At 40.9% G+C, this 18,520-nt stretch overlaps 1 long non-coding RNA gene and 2 other non-coding genes across 4 annotated transcripts; all 3 read right to left on the minus strand.

The window, feature by feature from the left end:
- Positions 1-3,495: 3,495 nt before the first annotated feature.
- LOC138260105 (uncharacterized) lies at positions 3,496-18,006 on the minus strand. 2 transcript variants are annotated; one of them, XR_011198808.1, is made up of 5 exons: positions 17,650-18,006; positions 15,004-15,056; positions 5,603-5,702; positions 4,449-4,505; positions 3,496-3,934 (listed from the first exon to the last, which is right to left on the minus strand). It is a non-coding gene; the product is annotated as an uncharacterized lncRNA (long non-coding RNA). The 2 variants fall into 2 exon arrangements; XR_011198807.1 differs by having other exon boundaries at positions 5,599-5,702; positions 17,650-18,005.
- On the minus strand, positions 4,110-4,374 carry LOC138260596 (small Cajal body-specific RNA 13). The gene has a single exon (XR_011198905.1). It is a non-coding gene; the product is annotated as a small Cajal body-specific RNA 13 (non-coding RNA).
- LOC138260597 (small Cajal body-specific RNA 13) lies at positions 5,981-6,130 on the minus strand. Its single transcript, XR_011198906.1, has one exon. It is a non-coding gene; the product is annotated as a small Cajal body-specific RNA 13 (non-coding RNA).
- Positions 18,007-18,520: the final 514 nt, after the last annotated feature.

Consider the following 18,520-nt stretch of genomic DNA (forward strand, 5'->3'; position numbering starts at 1 on the left):
TGGAAACTACGAAGGAACTTTAAAAAATATATATATAATAATAAACACCGACCTGCTCTTAAAGGACACTACATTTCATGCTAGATTGGACAGTTCAGAGAAGCTGATCTCAACCCTAGAACAGAAAGCATTGCCTACTCCAGACCAAGGTGCTGAAAGCACAGGGTGATATCCCACATAAGGGAAACTCTCGCCGATAAAAGGAGATTTGTCCATGTAGAACTAACTAAAAACTGGGGCGATCCCCAAACTATTGTATAATATACAGCACTCCATGACTTCTAACAATTAGAAACTGAATTCTGAAAAATACTAACTTAATGTCGGCTCTATTCAAAAGGCTGAGAAACTGCTGCAACGGATCAAGAGCAAAGACTATTAAAAGAAGAAGGAAAAAAAAAAAAAAAAAAATACAAAACAGACTCCCGGCTTACTAACATAGAAGAAACATTCAGCAATTCCAGGAATCTATGACAGGTTGGGCAATTTACGCACAAACCTTCAGGTAATAAATGCTGAGGGCAGATCTTTCTATAATGTTCTTTACACATCTGAGTCCATAGAGGACCACGACACAGAATCACTTCCTAATTCACCTTCAAGCCTCCACTCTGACCAATGGAAGTCTCTCAAGGAAGAAGGCTTCCCGATCTCATTTCATAAAATCGCAGCAGAGCAATTCTTCCCCTCTACAGGGGTATATGTTTCGGAGGTAACCAACTGCAGGCTTGAAGGCGGACTTCCTTAAGCCACTAAGCGCTGTCTCTCCACTCCACTCCACTCCAAAAGCCAGGCAAAGATGACCTCTATTGTGGTATCGGCTGATGTAATTAAAACAACCGCAATATTAAAATCCTCACCACAGTTGGCAAATCATTTTAAGAAAGTTAGCCCATATTTCAGTCATAAAAAATAAGGTTTATCCCGGTTCGCTTTTCCTGGAACCATCTGCGTACCTTTCTTCACTTACCTGGAACTTCCAACTGAAGGCTGGCACCAAGTGGAGCCTCGCCCTCGATTTTGTAAAGGACTTTGAGTGGTGTGAGGATGTCATTCATTCAAATAGTATTGTACTCAAACAGGGAGCTCAACAAGGCTGCCTCGACCCACATTACTCTTTCTACCAATAGCCGAAAACCCTGGCAATAGCCATTTAAGCAATTTACCACATCAGCAGGAAACCTTATGATAATGCTTTTGTCTGTCAAACAGCGCTCCCTGAATCTGATACTCTGGAGCAGAGTACAAAGAGAGAACATGGTAGTGACTCTACGCTTCAAATATGTGATAGAAATAATAATCATTTCAATCTTATACCGCTAGCTGTGACAGATTGACCAGATGATTAAAGCCTATATGTGTCAATAAGGATGCCCTCCACGCCTAGCACTACCAAGGTTCTATGCAGGGAACTATACTTGGGGGCACTGGATTCAGGGTATCACAATGTACTACTAGCTCAAGACATTTCCCAATCAGCCAATTATTTTTCTAAGGACCTGGAAACACTGGATCTTTACAGTGAAATAGAAGCTCAACAGTGACAGTTATGCGAGAGCTCTACTTTAACACACTTAATGGAGTAAGAGGCAATCACGCACTGGTCAATACAGTACAAATTTGGGAAAAAGCACACAGGCTCCTTCAACAAGACTAATTGTCACACCCTCAAGCACTTGTCCGGAACACTTCATTACCAATAGGGACCAAACCATTTATTTGGCCCACATGGCAACGGTAGAGGATGAATACAATCTCACATCCTATCTGCAGAAAAAAAATCAAATCCTTTTAAAGCAGAAGAGAAATGAATATCAGTTAGATGTTACCTACCATCTTCAATATCAGCAGCTGAAGAGATGTATAAACAGGTGCCATTCAACGAATGAAGGCAAATCTCAGAGATTCCTCGATCCAAACATACCTGTAAAGACAGTGTGGACTGTACAAAACTATTTCATGGATTTACAGTTTATCGAAGATGTATGCTCCAGACAGTCATTATATTGCAACTGAGATAATCAATCTGCACCCAAATGTCACATATCAGAAATGGATGGACTTACTGTCTACCCACGAGCGTGGCCTCAGAGCATAGATCAAAATCATCCATTTTTAAAATTAATTTATGATTGGCATAGGTCACACTACAAATTACAGAGCTCGACTGACTGCAAATGCTCTGCTGGAGATGCAGGACACAAATGTGATCCATAGTCTCCGGACCTGCTTTAGAATACAAGGCTTTGGGACATTGGTCTAGAGGCAAAGGAGATTGGTACAAGACCTTGGAGCCTTTTGGGCCTCGCTTTGCTTTATTTTACCCAGGCTCCCAGGATACGCCTGATAAATTAAAATGACTACTAATCTCAGCCCTGGCAACTGAAAAAAGTATGTATACCGAGACTTATTTTACCCTACATTTTAAAAAGCTTACAATCTCTAGGATGTCACATTTTTTAGTTTTACATAGAATCCTCAGATGGAGGCTAAAAACCACTTAATAACTAGTTTGACAAACATTAACCAATATGCATTAAAAAAAAATAAAAAATAAAAATTACATTACGCAGCATTTCTAAACAAACATTTACTAAGCCAATATGTCTAGCTTGCTTTTTGAGTCCTAATATTTTTCTAAAAGCCAGTGCCGCACAAAAAAGAATTACAACGCATCTGAAATTTTTTATTAAGTGCACATTTGAGACTTAAATTAGTCCCTCCTGCATCACTGCAGTGTCAAGCAAGATCTAATAGGGAAAAAAAAAATTGCTATCCATTAGACATTAACTTGACACTTAGCGTAAACAACAGTTAAAAATTAACATTTAACGTGGTCTGCTTTCAGAGATGAAATTCCAAAACCACTTTGGATGGAAAAATATGAAGTGGCCAGAAAAGAGACGTTATCAACTCACGCTAATTTGAATTGCAAAGAAGTCTTGAGCATATGACCAACAAATACGATTTTTAACGTAATGCAATAATTACCTAAAATATTCACTTTATTGTTCGCATGTGTTTTGTTTTTATAGTGCAAACCCAGCTTCATAGCAAGAGTCTTAAATGAATTCAGGATTCACACATTTGAAGTTTGCAATGACATTATATAGAACGCAGACAGGGGTTAAATATAACACTTGAGGTAACCTATACTTAATGGACAATTTTCTTGAGTGGAATTATTCCCCAATAGTGCCAATTCACCTATTTTAGGGAGGAATGATCTACACTAGGTTGTGGAAAGCCTGGTATTTATTACAACCAAAATTTAAACGTTATCTTATGGTTGTAGGTCATGAAACACCACGGTCCCGATAATGCCATGGCACAATCTAAATGAGTTTAGATACAATACTCACCACAACTGTTACTGTACAGTGCCTCAATAGTAATGCTGATCAGTAGGCATCTAAAGAATTAGGTACTCTGTACACTCTTAATGTGTTTGAAAGTATGAAACGTGAGTGAAGGGTTACCAATCCATGAGCCGAGTTTGAACTTTCAACTTACTGCTTTATTACAAATAAAACCTTCCTGTGACGCAGTCCCCATTGTAGCATGCAATGGGGACACCTGCAACAGTCTAGACAGCCGATGTGCTTTCCCACTCGGATACATCCAAGATACTGTAATTGGCCACAAGTTCTCAAAGTTCAGAGGCAACCTCCTCATACTTGTATGTAATCAGACATCCAAAATATATGTTTTACTGAAGGTAAACCAACTCAAAAGATGCGTCGTATAGCTGGGTGTCAAAGTCTTGCTCCATGCTGCTGATCCTTAACTCACACTAGCTTTACATTATTTAGTAATCTACGCCAACATGTTTGCTCTTTTACTCCTGACTGGCAACTGCTGGATGGTATTCACAAAAGGGGGTGTGGAGAAATGAGTTTTTTGATGATTCAGAGACACCTTAAGTCGTTCAAATCTGAAAAACACAAACATGTAATGAGTTTGCCGCTTGTGGGACAAAGATTCACTTACAATCATTTCATTCCAGTTTGGTTGCACTCTCACATGGTCCTACACTAAGATACCATACACTTAAATGTTATTCATTTAAATCAAAATGTTGAAATTTCAGTTACACCTGTAGAAGGAGAAGTTGTAACAGCGTTCAGTGTTCTGCAGAAAATCGCTCATTTCTGAAAACAATATCTTACTGCTAAAGTTTTCTTTCTGTTGACAGATTGATAATGACACAATAAAGCCATAACCTTTGTGCCAACAGAATCGAGTGAGTGTGTGAGGAATATTGTACGTAGCCGTGACACTCGAGCAGCCCTACCCCAACTCTCTCAAGAATTCTTTATCTGCAGTTTTAGGTACCCAAAATGCAGACAGTGGGCAGTGTCTAATCTGCAGAAACTACACACTAAGAAAAGCAAGCATGCTCGGAAAAATAATAAAGGGTCAAAGATTGTTATTTTGAAATACTTAACCGGATGTGTAATTTTTGATCTGTTGGCAATCAAGTAGTCATTAAACGTCTCAGTAATCTGAAAACAAGAAAAATGAAAAAGGTTAAAAAATAAACTTTCAAATACGGTCAGTGTTGGAGGACTTGGGTCTACGTAATCTAGACAGTTTCTGTAATTATATTACATCAAGCATAGAGATTATTGTAGGAACTCCTTTCCAGGGATAGTTAAAAAAAAAAAAAAAAAAAAAAAAAAAAAAGACATTTAAAAACGTACTAACAAAAACTCAAAATAAACACCTTTTGAATAGTTTAATAGTACACATTTTAACTCCACTTTCCTGTGGAGGATGCTGCATACACGTTGAGGTTCCAAGGAGCGGGCAAAGAATCCTATCTATGCACAAGTTTAGGGCAGTACTTGGTTACATAACTTATATTTCACTTCACCACCACACGATAGTGCTGGCAATGGGGAGAATCTGAAGACTGAAAATGTGCTGCCAGCATTACATGACTCACCACAAAAGACAATTAACAAAGAATTATCCTGTCTGGTCACTAGATATGAACTAAAACCTGAAATATTAATTATCTTTTACTTCTCTTGGTTACTAACGCGACCAAAAGCTGATTTGCATGTAGAAGGTTATCTTTGCCCACTTCCACAGAAGAGGCAGAAACAAGAAAATGGAAGTTACATGTGTGGGCCGGAGATAATGTATTTACCCAAAGAGCGAGTACAATTTACCAAGGTAATGACTAACCTGGATGCGTGGGACTTTTATCTGAATGTCATGTTCTTCACCAGTTACATTTCACACAATAAAGCGAGCCATTGCCAACATCAGAACTAGTCCTCGGTCGTCAAATTTGGAAGAACATACTTATATGGCATGATATAGTAGAATACTATCAAGCAAGTCTAGAAAGGGAATGATTACCAGACTTAGGATATTGCACCAGCCTCCTGATACCCAGCCCCCCCCCCCCCCAAACACACAGAGAGAAAAGAACGGATAATGTTTTTAAATGATTAACAATACGTTTCACACAGTAGTTTATTTATGCATGAAAAGAATCAGTGTCCTTTTGTACTATTACAGAATATGGGGGAATTTCCATAAGTAGTGTAAATGCAAAGAAAATAAAGCTGCTTTACAGCACCACACCTACAAACATTTCTCTTCTGCTTCCAACCCAATCTTGAGGTACATAGGAGATGAGTGGAGGTCTTTCAGCTGTTAGTTCACAAGTCCATCAACTCAGTCAGTATCTGAAAAGAAAACAAGGAATAGTAATCATACCCAGTTAACTGTGGGCAAAAGTGGTAGGCTTTATGTTTTAAAGTAAAACTGCATACTTCTTGGTTAAGTAGAAGCCTGCTGGGAGAAGAACTTTTTGTGAAACAAATAATACAAAAAAAAAAAAAAAAAAAAAAAATTGCGAGTCTGCAACATACAAAAAATACAAGATGTGTTCGTTTTCTATATATTACTTGCAGTCTGGTTAATATGCAATCTGATGGTTTAGGCACAATTACTCAAAGTTACAACTTCAACAACAGGAGTGTTGGAGGAATATTGCACATGGAACTGCTGATACTTGCACAGTCCTGCCTCGGCTCCTTCCAGAATATACTTTTTCTGCAGTCTCCGACGCCCAATGAACAGCAAACAAAGGGCAAATGCAAGACTGCAGGTGGGAGATTACCAATATTGTATTTAATTTTAGAAAACTAGCTGTAAAGCGTATTTTTAAAAACTCTAAACAAGCTAATAACATTTATTCAAGTAAAAGAAAATTGTAAAGCAAAAACAAAATTTCAGAGACATTTCAATGCAGGTGCTACAGACAAAAAGAATCCCCATCATTGTACACTTTCATGAAAGCAAAATAAAGTATTTTGTGACTGCACCATAATGCATTGGTCAGTAAAATGTCACATGGCACAGAGATTCCAAGTCACTATACATTATAGAGAACATTTCGATTGTGGAACATATTTACAGGTCACACAGTAATTTCAGCAACAAGCAGGTTGGCTTATTTTCCAGAATTACACATTTCTTTAGTCAGTTGAACAGTGGGTCTAGGAAGTAGTTGTTTTCTCTACTAAGGGAGTGTAACAGCTACTAGACCCATCACCCAGTAATGACAAGCTGCACACCGATTTGAATTGTATTGGCTGGAAACCAATTTTCAAGAAGTGTGTTTTAGAACTGAATCGGTCATACAAAGCTGTGTAAAGAGGAAGAAAGGCTTTGACAATGTTCACTGAATGGAGTGGGAGGGTTGATTCAGGGTGCAAGAAGAAAACCTTGACTTCCTTCAGTTCATTGGCACCAAGTGTAGCAGATAAAAAAAAAAAAAAAAAAAAAAAAAGTTCGTTCTGCTCATTATGTGCTTTTATGACCATCCTAGAGCAGGTAGTTATCTCTTTTTAGCCATGGAGGTTAAGAAGGTAGTACAAACAGTTTGACACTCTTAATAAGTGAACAATTCCTCCACCCCCCCCCCATAGTGTTGCTTGGTGGGTGGCTAGTGATGGCTGTCACAAATCTACCACCTACTTGCACCATCTCCCAGTGTTCGAAGTGCATTAAAAGAATATGGGAACCGTGATGCTGCACGCAGTGGAAGTGGGGTCAAAGGCATGGCTAAAAGTCTAAATATAGAGGGGCATATTTATACTCCGTTTGCGCCAAATTTGCGTTGTTTTTTTCAATGCAAATTCGGCGCAAAACTAACGCCATATTTATACTTTGGCGTTAGACGCGTCTAGCGCCAAAGTATGAGGAAAGAGCGTCATTTTTTTGCGTGAACGCCTTCCTTGCGTTAATGAGATGCAAGGTAGGCGTTCCCGTCTAAAAAAAATGAATGCGACGCAAATGCGTCGTATGTATACTCCCGGGCAAAAATCACGCCTGGGAGTGGGCGGGGCAAAAAACCCCGCATTTGCGCCGGATTTTAGCGCCTGGGTCAGGGCAGGCGTTAAGGGACCTGTGGGCTCAAAATGAGCCCACAGCTGCCCTCCCATGCCCCCAGGGACCCCACCTGCCACCCTTGCCCACCCCAGGAGGACACCCAAGGATGGAGGGACCCATCCCAGGGACATTCAGGTAAGTTCAGGTAAGTATAATTTTTTTTTTTGGCATAGGGGGGCCTGATTTGTGCCCCCCTACATGCCTCAATGCCCAATGACCATGCCCAGGGGACATAAGTCCCCTGGGCATGGCCATTGGGCAAGGGGGCATGACTCCTGTCTTTACTAAGACAGGAGTCATGTAAATGGCGTCTGGGCGTCGTAAAAAATGGCGCAAATCGGGTGGAGGCGATTTTTTGGCGTCAACCTGACTTGCACCATTTTTAAGACGTCCTAACGCCATTTTTCCCCTACGCCGGCGCTGCCTGGTGTACGTGTTTTTTTTCCACGCATACCAGGCAGCGCCGGTCTGCTAGCGCCGGCTAACGCCATTCAATAAATACGGCGCCCGCATGGCGCTTCAGAATGGCGTTAGCCGGCGCTAAACTTTTTGACGCTAAACTGCGTTAGCGCAGTTTAGAGTCAAAAAGTATAAATACGGGCCATAAACCTTTTCAGCCTTTCACCTTCAGGTACTTACATATAAAATAACGCACACCTTAAATAAAAAAAACAAAATGCAAGTTAAGTCAAACAGTGGGAAATGCATTATTATACATTATGAAACCCCTGTTAGTGCACTGCAGAGGTCTGTGTCCGTAACCAGAAAGCCACAGAAATGAATCTTGGTTGGTGCAATGGAGAACAGTGTTAGCCAGTCAAAAAGCTTGTTTATGTAGACCATAGTCTATTAAAACCAACACAAATACATCCAGTGCATAAATAGACTGAAACAAAATGAAAAGGGATTGAAAAGACCCATAAATACACCACCAATTTCTTATATGTTCACTATAAATCTTAACTTTGTCAACTTAATACAGACAGAGCTGTGGAATTCCTATAGCATGATGCCCAGTGCCTATTATTTGTCGTCAAGGGAAACACATTTTCATGTTTTTGTCCTTGGTCCTTGACAAGTAGGCCCAACCCACTGCAGCACAAACCCTTTGGCTGCTAGTTTACATTATGGAGCAAGGAAGGGAAATCATCTGCAGATGAGGTAATATTAGCGATCATGTGTTACTACTGTTTGAACTTATGGGTCATTAATGTAAAGCCTTTATTAGTATGAGCATTGTAAATAAATGCAGTAAGCTCAAACTGCACTACAGACAGTGGCTCCAGTAAAAAAAGAAAAAAAAAAAAAAAACCTGTACAAACATTTGAAAAGTTTAATAATATAAGGCTACGTATAATGCTCCCAGGCTGCTCTGATTAGATGCAAATATTTACAAAAGCTTGAAAGCAAGATTGACAATTCTTTACATTCAAAATAAAGTGTTCACAAAAAATGTTTTGCAAAATTACTGTGAAATTTTAGGTACCATTTCTTCATCATTTAGTAAAATCTAATGATGCATGGCAGTAATTCCAAAAAATAGTCATAATGGAAAAATCATTGTAACCGGTTTCAACACGATTATGGGAAACATGAACATAAAATAAGTACCGGCAAACACAGTAGGTCCCACATTGGTAATCGTCAATGCCAGATCCACTGGAATTATGCGATTGTACGGCCTTGGCGATTTTCGCATAATTACAGATTTGACATCTTTGCCACATACGTCATCATCTTCCACCTAATCTGAAGATTTTAACAAAAAAATTGTTTCTCACAGACTTAAGGAACTTTTTGCCTGCTGGACAAGTATATTATTTGAAAAATGTCAAACCTCCCAAAGTACCAAAATGACCTCATGTTACGCTTTTGTAGAAAGGTTACACTGGATGTTAGTCAAGCAAAGAATCCAGCTGAAAACACGATAAAAGGCATTGCAGAACACGCCACCTTCTTTTGCATAAAAGTTGCACTGCATCGTGTGCAGCACTTTAAATGGGTTGTGGGTACCGGTACTGAGTACTGGCACTTTCTCCCCCCCCCACCCCCTCCCACCCCTGTTGAGGACTGGGACTTCTCCAAAGTCAAGTAAAGTACTGGTATGAATAGGGGCCTGGCTTTGACGCAATTGGTGCTGCTCATGAACTTCCTTGGTAGCACATTCTGCACGGGTTAAAGCATGCCTTCCAAACTGAGATGAACCAGGGATGAGCTCGTACAAAAGCTCCAGAACAACAGCAAGTGTCAGTAGAACACAGCAAGTTACGTGTACATCTCTGGAAGATGTGAGGAGGAGGGGTATGGCTCCAAGGTGTTCCAATTATCTTTTAGAGGGGGTAAAAAGGGGACCATAAAACCTAATGGGTGCCTGAGTACGACATTTTTCAGGGCCATACAGGTTTTTAGAAGGCTATTTGTTTTAGATGCTCGGAAATATTTCATTTAAATTAAAGGTTTTCTGTAGGGGGGGGGGGGGGGGAAACAAAAAAAACACACACACACACACACACACACACACACCTCTGCCCCCATTAAACACAACATAAATGCTTTAAAGTTTTACAAGTGAGAACTTCACGCTTCAGATGGAAAATCAGACCTAAACCAATTGCGACAGGAGGCTCACTGGTAGATGCAACATTTTCATGCAGTTCTGTATTTTTAGCTGGCAAACCTTTGCTTTCTGGGGATTTATAGTTTCTTTTTCTCATTCTCAGAAAAAAAGAAGTTACAAACCCCAGCAAGCAAAGTGACCGCTGCAAAAATCAGAAACAGACTGAACAGGTCACATTACACAGTGCCACTTGGGAACCACCAAGCCCCTATCACATTCTGTGGGCGTCCACACACATCATGCTTAAAACATAGCAAAAACATTGTTTTATGTTGATTATGGAACCCTTTCAGTGCGCCGCTTCTGGTGTAGGCTGTATGCAAAAAGTATACTGTTCCAAGAGTGTCTGCCTACGTTAATCATCACGGGCAATTAGTGTCATTAGGAGTACCCTCAAGCATCAATTGCGATGCTGAGCATCATCATCGGGTTGACTCCTCGCCGGACCGGCACTGCAATATCCGACGGGCCACCACTCAAAAGGTGGTAGGCTCTATGACCGAAAATGATGTAACTGATCAAGTAGAGTCAGTGAAATGTGATAATGTATGGTGGAAAGAAAGGAGAGTAAGCGGTGTATTAAAATTGGCTCTGAACACCAAATGTCTTTAATACTATATGTAGGAGTCAGGCCAAGATTAAAAAATGAATCAGGGAGTCTAAAAGGGGAATAATGTACCCCACACTCCTTAACATAAAGTGAGGAAAGGAGGAGAAATACTCGATCCTAACACTAAGGGGTCGACATGTTTCACGCCTAAATGGTCCGTAAAAGATCCAGCGGCGTTTCTTCAGGACCTTAGAAAAGATAACTTCTCCTTAAAAACAAATAACAATAAGTGCTGGAAGGTCACTTACAGTGTATGCATTAAATAGTCGCTGTCAGTCATCTATTAGGTCGCCCTGAAAGAAAGAGACACACAGACAGACGTAGAAAACAGCAAAATATGCATTGATATATGCAGGTGAGTCAAAAGCCCAGTGTCAACACAATAAAAATTCATCATTGTTCAAAAAACCGTGATCAAATTCATTCAGCATGGCATAAAAGGGCTTACCATCCCATTTTGAGAAAAGGCCTCATGAGGACGCTAAAATCCCGACCAGAGACGGAACCACTCTATCAAAGGTAAGTGAAAAATAGTACAAAGTATAGTCAAGAGACCATTTTAGTCAAAGATATGGTAAAACAGTTATAGTCATCCATTTAATCTTTTCAAATAGTCAACAATCCCTTTATTAAAAATGTACTATGAAGGTGGAGCTCGGTGCATCACTCCAACCTCGAACTACAAGCGGACTCATACCCCACACTCGTCTACAGAAACAGTTAGTTGACATGCAAGCATAAATCCATAGACAGTAAATCCCGTCTATCTAAGATGTGCAATGTCCGGGGAGTGAGAAAACAGTGTCGATCTAATTCTGCCGCTATGCGAATCGTGGAATATACTGTATCGCGTGTTTCCGTTAGTAAAATGGAGTTAGCCATATACTGTTACCGCGCCCGCCTATGGATTTATGCTTGCATGTCAACTAACTGTTTCTTACCATATCTTTGACTAAAATGGTCTCTTGACTATACTTTGTACTATTTTTCACTTACCTTTGATAGAGTGGTTCCGTCTCTGGTCGGGATTTTAGCGTCCTCATGAGGCCTTTTCTCAAAATGGGATGGTAAGCCCTTTTATGCCATGCTGAATGAATTTGATCACGGTTTTTTGAACAATGATGAATTTTTATTGTGTTGACACTGGGCTTTTGACTCACCTGCATATATCAATGCATATTTTGCTGTTTTCTACGTCTGTCTGTGTGTGTGTCTCTTTCTTTCAGGGCGACCTAACAGATGACTGACAGCGACTATTTAATGCATACACTGTAAGTGACCTTCCAGCACTTATTGTTATTTGTTTTTAAGGAGAAGTTATCTTTTCTAAGGTCCTGAAGAAACGCCGCTGGATCTTTTACGGACCATTTAGGCGTGAAACATGTCGACCCCTTAGTGTTAGGATCGAGTATTTCTCCTCCTTTCCTCACTTTATGTTAAGGAGTGTGGGGTACATTATTCCCCTTTAGACTCCCTGATTCATTTTTTAATCTAGGCCTGACTCCTACATATAGTATTAAAGACATTTGGCTTTCAGAGCCAATTTTAATACACCGCTTACTCTCCTTTCTTTCCACCATACATTATCACATTTCACTGACTCTACTTGATCAGTTACATCATTTTCGGTCATAGAGCCTACCACCTTTTGAGTGGGGGCCCGTCGGATATTGCAGTGCCGGTCCGGCGAGGAGTCAACCCGATGATGATGCTCAGCATCGCAATTGATGCTTGAGGGTACTCCTAATGACACTAATTGCCCGTGATGATTAACGTAGGCAGACACTCTTGGAACAGTATACTTTTTGTTATATAGGTGTATATATAGGGAGCACGTATACTGGACCTTTAACTCTCCCAGTCCCTCCTGTTTATTAGTAGGCTGTATGCACTCATCTAGGCTGTCAGTAAACCCTATCTTTGGCAACTGTTTAAATAAGATCCAGGTTGTCAGTGTGCTGGATCTGCTGATGCATGAAGTGAAAATCGTATGCAGGAATCTAGACTTAAATCAATGCATTGACGATTTAAAAAAATAAAATAAAAATAACTGCAGCACTAGCACTGATTCTTTAACGTGCCATTTATTGATAGATATTTGTTATAGAACTGTAAACTTGAGTGATTTGCAGTAGCTAAATCACCTAAGTATCTCTGTTCCACAACTGTGGCAGTCTCTGAAAAAGTTTCAAAACGTGAATATGCCCATCACACAAAACAACTCCAGACTTGGCGTGCTACCTGTTAAAATTGTTGACAGTATCCATTGTCCAGCAGAGTGTGTGTGTGTGTGAAAAAGAATATGTGAGAACTAGAAAGTAAAAGCAACAAGTGTGCGAGTTTGCAAATTTGCGTATGCCAGAGAATAAAAAGTGGTACGTGTGTGAATCAAAATGTGGTTCAGAGAGTATGAAATGGGCACTTAAGTGTATGAGTGGGTGAGTGTGTGTATAAGGGGGCAAATGTATTCAGACTTTTCAGCGTGTAGGGAATGTGTGTTAAAAGTCAGTCTGTCTTTTCTTGAGAAAAAGTTGAGAATTTCTTTAAGAAAATGGCTGCTTTGTGAACAAAGGATGCAGCAGGTTTACCATTTAGAAGACAAATGTGTGAGGCGGAGGAGCTAACAAATCAACAGAGAGCAGAGACAATGGTCTGGCTTGGCTCAAAGTGACCTACCATAGCCGAGCATTAGATCTGTTTGCAATATAAGTCATCCAAACATCCCGTAAAATAGCCCAACTGTCTTCAAAATATATATTTAAAAAAGCAACACATATTGCACTCAAATGTAGTAACTTTTATATTAATAAGTCACATTATACGTTTACTGAGATGCAATGGTGAAAGACAGATTTATACAATTGCCCAAGATCAAGGACTTTGGTTTAGTGGGCAAGACAGGATTAATCCTAGGTTTTCTTATTTCACTTTGTACATATCAGCCGTTAAATGGGCATTTAATAGTCTCTACTAGTTGGAGGCTGTTTCTCTATGCAGTGTGCAAAACCAGGCACACTGTGCATACAGTACAGGCAATCACACAGTTTACAGAAGTAAAAACTAGACCACCTAATGTTTCTAATTTTTATGGTAGCTTGGTCGACCAGTTAGGCCAATTTTGGAGAAGAGCTAAGCATTTGTTGTACTCACAGTATCAATAAAGCAAGACACACTCAAAGGAATAACTCAAGATCAATTTACAAAAAGACTCAAACTTTTATAAAATTTAAGACCAAGACCAAAATCGGGTAAGTACTTTTTAAGTTATGAAATTTTCGAACTTTAGCAAAAATAGTATTTTTGCGTAATTACGCACTATGGGAATCACCGTGCTCTGAAGAATGTCGTGGCCTATAACAACTAGAGTTTATACATAGAGGTGAGCCACATCCCAGTCCCCTACAAATAAATTGCAGACATGTCTTGCTTTGCCCATGTTTGTGTTAATTTGCCAGTTTTTTGTGTGATGCTCTTATGTCTGGAGATAAGACAAAGTGAAGGCTTGCCTAATGGGCAGTTAAAAACTGTCGCCCATGTGACAGTGAGAAGCAGAGTGGATGCACAAACTGAGTTCTGCCTGTATATCCACAGTTCACTTCACTATAATTACTACTGTCCTACATGCGTGGCTCCTGTTTGTGGGAAAGACACAGACCATGGACTAAACTATCAGTAGTGTACAACTTGCAGTGGCACCAGAATATAAGGGGCACCGAGGCCGTATTAATAACCAAAATAGATGTGAAGCTCCATTTTTATGTGTCGCCCGAAATATGCACGGTTACTTGACACATTTTGTTTACTAAAAGTGGCTTCAGCCTGCAGATTGCTTACCATTCGCAAGATTCACTATACCCTTATTTACGATCCCTAATTGGTCAGTGTGCGCCACATTCACTTCCCCTTCTTTTGGGTCCCCCTTCTGTGGATCACTGACCAAGTCCGGATTGCTTTATTTTAACAAGTGTCATTCTACTGCCTCCACAATAATTGAGGTACTCCTCCCCCCCCCGTCATGTTGTTGTGCTCGCTTGCCCAGTCCTATGTTGCTTCTTCCTTCCCATTGTCTGTGTTGCTCCCAACCCTATAAGGGAAAAAAAGAAAGAAAAAAAAAGCCAGTGCTGGGCGCGTCACATCACTTTTCCACCAACTTTTAGCCATGATGCATAGAAGTCATGCTGCTATACAGCATGGCTAAAAGACATCAAAGCCAATGGCTCTCGCATGGACGAGACCTACAGGCTTTGCTTTACCAATGCTTATTTTTGCTTGCATTACCTTGCACAACACAAGCAAATTTAAAACAGTACTATTCAAATTGATTGTTAGATTGCAGCAGCTAGTTATAAGCACAAACACTTACCTAGTGCGCAGTGGCGTGTATTTCACCACAAATTGCAACAGAAGCCATGGAATCTGAAAAATAAATTTCAGTGCTTGAGTACTATGAGTCAACCTTCAGAGTTAAAGGCTGATTAACTAGAAAGCGTTTAATATTCTAGCTACTGCCATCTCTGTCATTATTCAGTTTCTCATAGAAGCAAATCACACTTAATCGGTTACAGCCTCATCTGAGGCACCATCTCCAATATAACATTGAAATCACACTTCCCAAACACTAAATCAAAATCCAGGGCTAACAGTAGGGACTTAAAAGCTATGCAGGATGATTTTGCGGACAAATTCTTACAAACAGAATACCAAATCATCTCTTTCCTGCACCCCAAGAAAAACTCACAAGTCAGATTCCCATCCAGCAAGACTGTAAACTGTAAACTTTGTACTTGTATAGCGCACTACTCACCCGTTAGGGTCTGAAGGCGCTGTACGCATACCACTGTGGAACCCCTCCTGGCTTTTCCCTATGAGGTGCCCACTCCTGGGCAACCTCCAAGGTGAAGACAGGCATCCCAGCGCTGTTGGGGCCGTTGTGGAGATTAAGCAAGCTATTGCCCAGAGTTACAGAGTGGGACCCATGAATTAGATTAGGCACCGATGCGAGAATTATCAGGTCTGAGGAAATTGAGCCCAAGACCCGCCGAGGCGGGAATTGAACCCTGGTCCCAGGACAGATTTCTGCATCAGGGTCTGCCGCTCTAACCATTGAGCCACACTTCTCCACTAGACTCTGCATAAGGGGGCTCGATCAGTTAAATTATCTAGTTAGAGAAACACACTCAAATGCTCTCCAAATTAAAAATGTGTACAGAGAACTGTGCCAAAACAATTTTAATAGCCCATATCATGGCGCCTGCGTTTTTTTTTAATAATTGTGTAAAACTGTTTTCTGGGTGATACTCAAAGAAGGTGTATATGTTGTGTCCCCTTTCACTGTGTTCAATAAAGTGGTGTCGGGGGGGGGGGGGGTTGTTCTGGTTATACGGGCTCTAATGGCGTTTATTTTGCCCCTTGCAATAAAGAGTTACGCTAAAGACGAGAAGTAGTAGCCAGTTGGATTGTCACCCAGTGGCATCATGGTGATAGCTTACGCGAGGCGTCCCCAATTTTTAAGCAAGAATAGCTAAGCACCTAGAATAAAGTTGTGTGTGAGATTATTAAAACACACAAGTAACGTTCTTTCAAAGATTTTTTTTTTTTTTAGCTAGTTGGTACCCTTATGCAGACTGTCTCTGAATGGGGATCTAATCCATCAGTTTTTCTTTCAGTGCAAGAACTAGTTACTGTGTTTTAAATGTGAGTGAAGGCTCCTCTTTTGCCTCTACATCCCCCTATGCTCCGTTTTGTGGCGAGATATATTTTTAGCCAAAAGAAGGTAAAAATGTCGAACCATTGAAACAATTAACAAATGAAGCTCCCCAAAACAACCAAAACAGACCTGTAACTTTTTGCAGTAAAGTTTTGTTTTCAGGATGTTACCCAATTAAAATACCAAAAAAACACCGTGAAATATTTTAAAATTCAACCTACTTGTAACTTAGTAAGCCAGACTCGGTTGACTGTTACATGTGTCCCAGCTGCCCATTTGTTTCTGGGAGGGGGTGAAAACAAGCATTGGAAAAGCTGAAAGGTTTCGCCCTTGTGGCCTATTGTCTTCTTAGCCATGCTACACAGCGTCCGTTAAGATCGGCAATTAAGAAAAAAATGAGACACAAAATAGTGGGTGGCAAGCATCGAAGCAATAGGAAGGGGATATGAAAACAATACGCTGGGTGCAAATGAGGGAAGCAACAAGGAGAACACACGTCACCCAAGAGGGAGGTCGGCGGCAAGAAGCAGTTTGTTTAACTGGGAGAAAAAGAGTACCGGAGGAGATGAGTACTTGAGGGAGGCTCTAATGGAGCGATTCACACAAAGTTAAAAATGAGTAGTGCTTGAAAACCAAGCAATGGAAGTAGCGATGCAAGTAAATCAAAGATTGCAAAGAGGCAAAGCTCAAAGGGAGGGACAAACAAGAACAACCACCGGGGGCATGAATACGAAACAGAGAAATGAGAGTGCCAAGGATAGCCAGCCAATAGGCAGGCTCCAAGACCGCCAATCTATGATCGACCTAAAAAAAAAAAACGTACGAGTTCACTGTCAGATTCCGCCTCAGAGGCCCCAATGTAGGGATCCCAAGGTATTTTTATTCCATTCCCAGTAGTGTATTGTGGTCGTTTACATCACACCATAAATTTAAATGGAACTCTCGGTCCCAACTTCAGTTTCTTTAAAGCACTCCTGCTTTCACCTCTCTGCCACTGACATTTAAGTTTCACCATTCCAGACTAATATCTTCATCTGGGAAATGTTGTGGTTTCCCATCACCCCCGTGGGCCCATCCATTTAAACACGTTCCATTTCCTGGTACTCCAGGACAGTTCAGATCTGCTCCCCAATGAAAACCAGCTTCCTCCAAGGTCTAATCTGCAGGAAACAATACGGCACTGCATGCCGAAGACAAGATCTTGGCTGAAATCTCTTTAATAACCCAACCCAGTCCCGTTTTGTTTCCCCCACGGGGCCCCAGGTCCACCCGCACATTTCTACTAAACCGTAGAACACTCACCCTGTTGCATCTCCGTGTTCTCTAGAAGATTTTATGCTCCAAATATCCAAGCACACCGTGCATTAACATCACCCGCGCCACGGCGTACCTGAATCCACGCCGACGTCTCCGGAAAAATGGAGACGATCTTCCGTGGATCGACGCCGGCAAGCAGCTAAAACGCGTTGCTGTTCGGAATCAACAACATAAAGGAAACGCATGGCTGCCTAAAATTGTATTTAAAAAACCGCCCTTCGTTTCTCAATGTCTCCACAGTTTAAAGAGAAACTCGGCTACTGTGGGCATGCGCAGGTCCGCACCATCCTATTGGTCGTCTAACACTACCCGTCGTTACAATTGGAAGACTGGGGCCATCAATCTTCAACTCGAGCCATATTTTACCCTACCTTTTATTGAGGAAGTAAGCTGTACTGCCGTCAGCCAATAAGATTAAAGAATGCTACAGCCCCCACCCACCGCGCAGTTTAATCAACAGTGAGCAGTTAAAAGATCCGCCCTTTCTTGCAGCGCAACCAAAGACTTAACACGTGGAGAATGATGAGAAACGTTGGTAAAGCCAATAAAAGCGAGCGCAAAGTGCTCGGACCATAAAATAATCTCTCTTTGGGCTTCAAACCACGCCCTGGTCACGTCAGTCTCTTTCATTGGTTCATGGGCTTGCTCTTTAAAATCTGCTTGCTTTCATTTGTGAAAGGCATGCATATGTCATGCCTTTTCCGGTGTTTAGCCCACCCACACAGCACTGGTAAACTACTAGAAACATACCAGGCTCAATGTTTTGAGCCTGGTTTCTGGACTACTTTATCTGTTAATTTTCCCTGCAGCGCGATCGTGCTGGGGTTTACATATCGCGCTCCGTATTTCGTTTTAA

This window comes from Pleurodeles waltl, chromosome 9, assembly GCF_031143425.1.
Source record: "Pleurodeles waltl isolate 20211129_DDA chromosome 9, aPleWal1.hap1.20221129, whole genome shotgun sequence".
In the NCBI taxonomy this organism is placed as follows: domain Eukaryota; kingdom Metazoa; phylum Chordata; class Amphibia; order Caudata; family Salamandridae; genus Pleurodeles; species Pleurodeles waltl.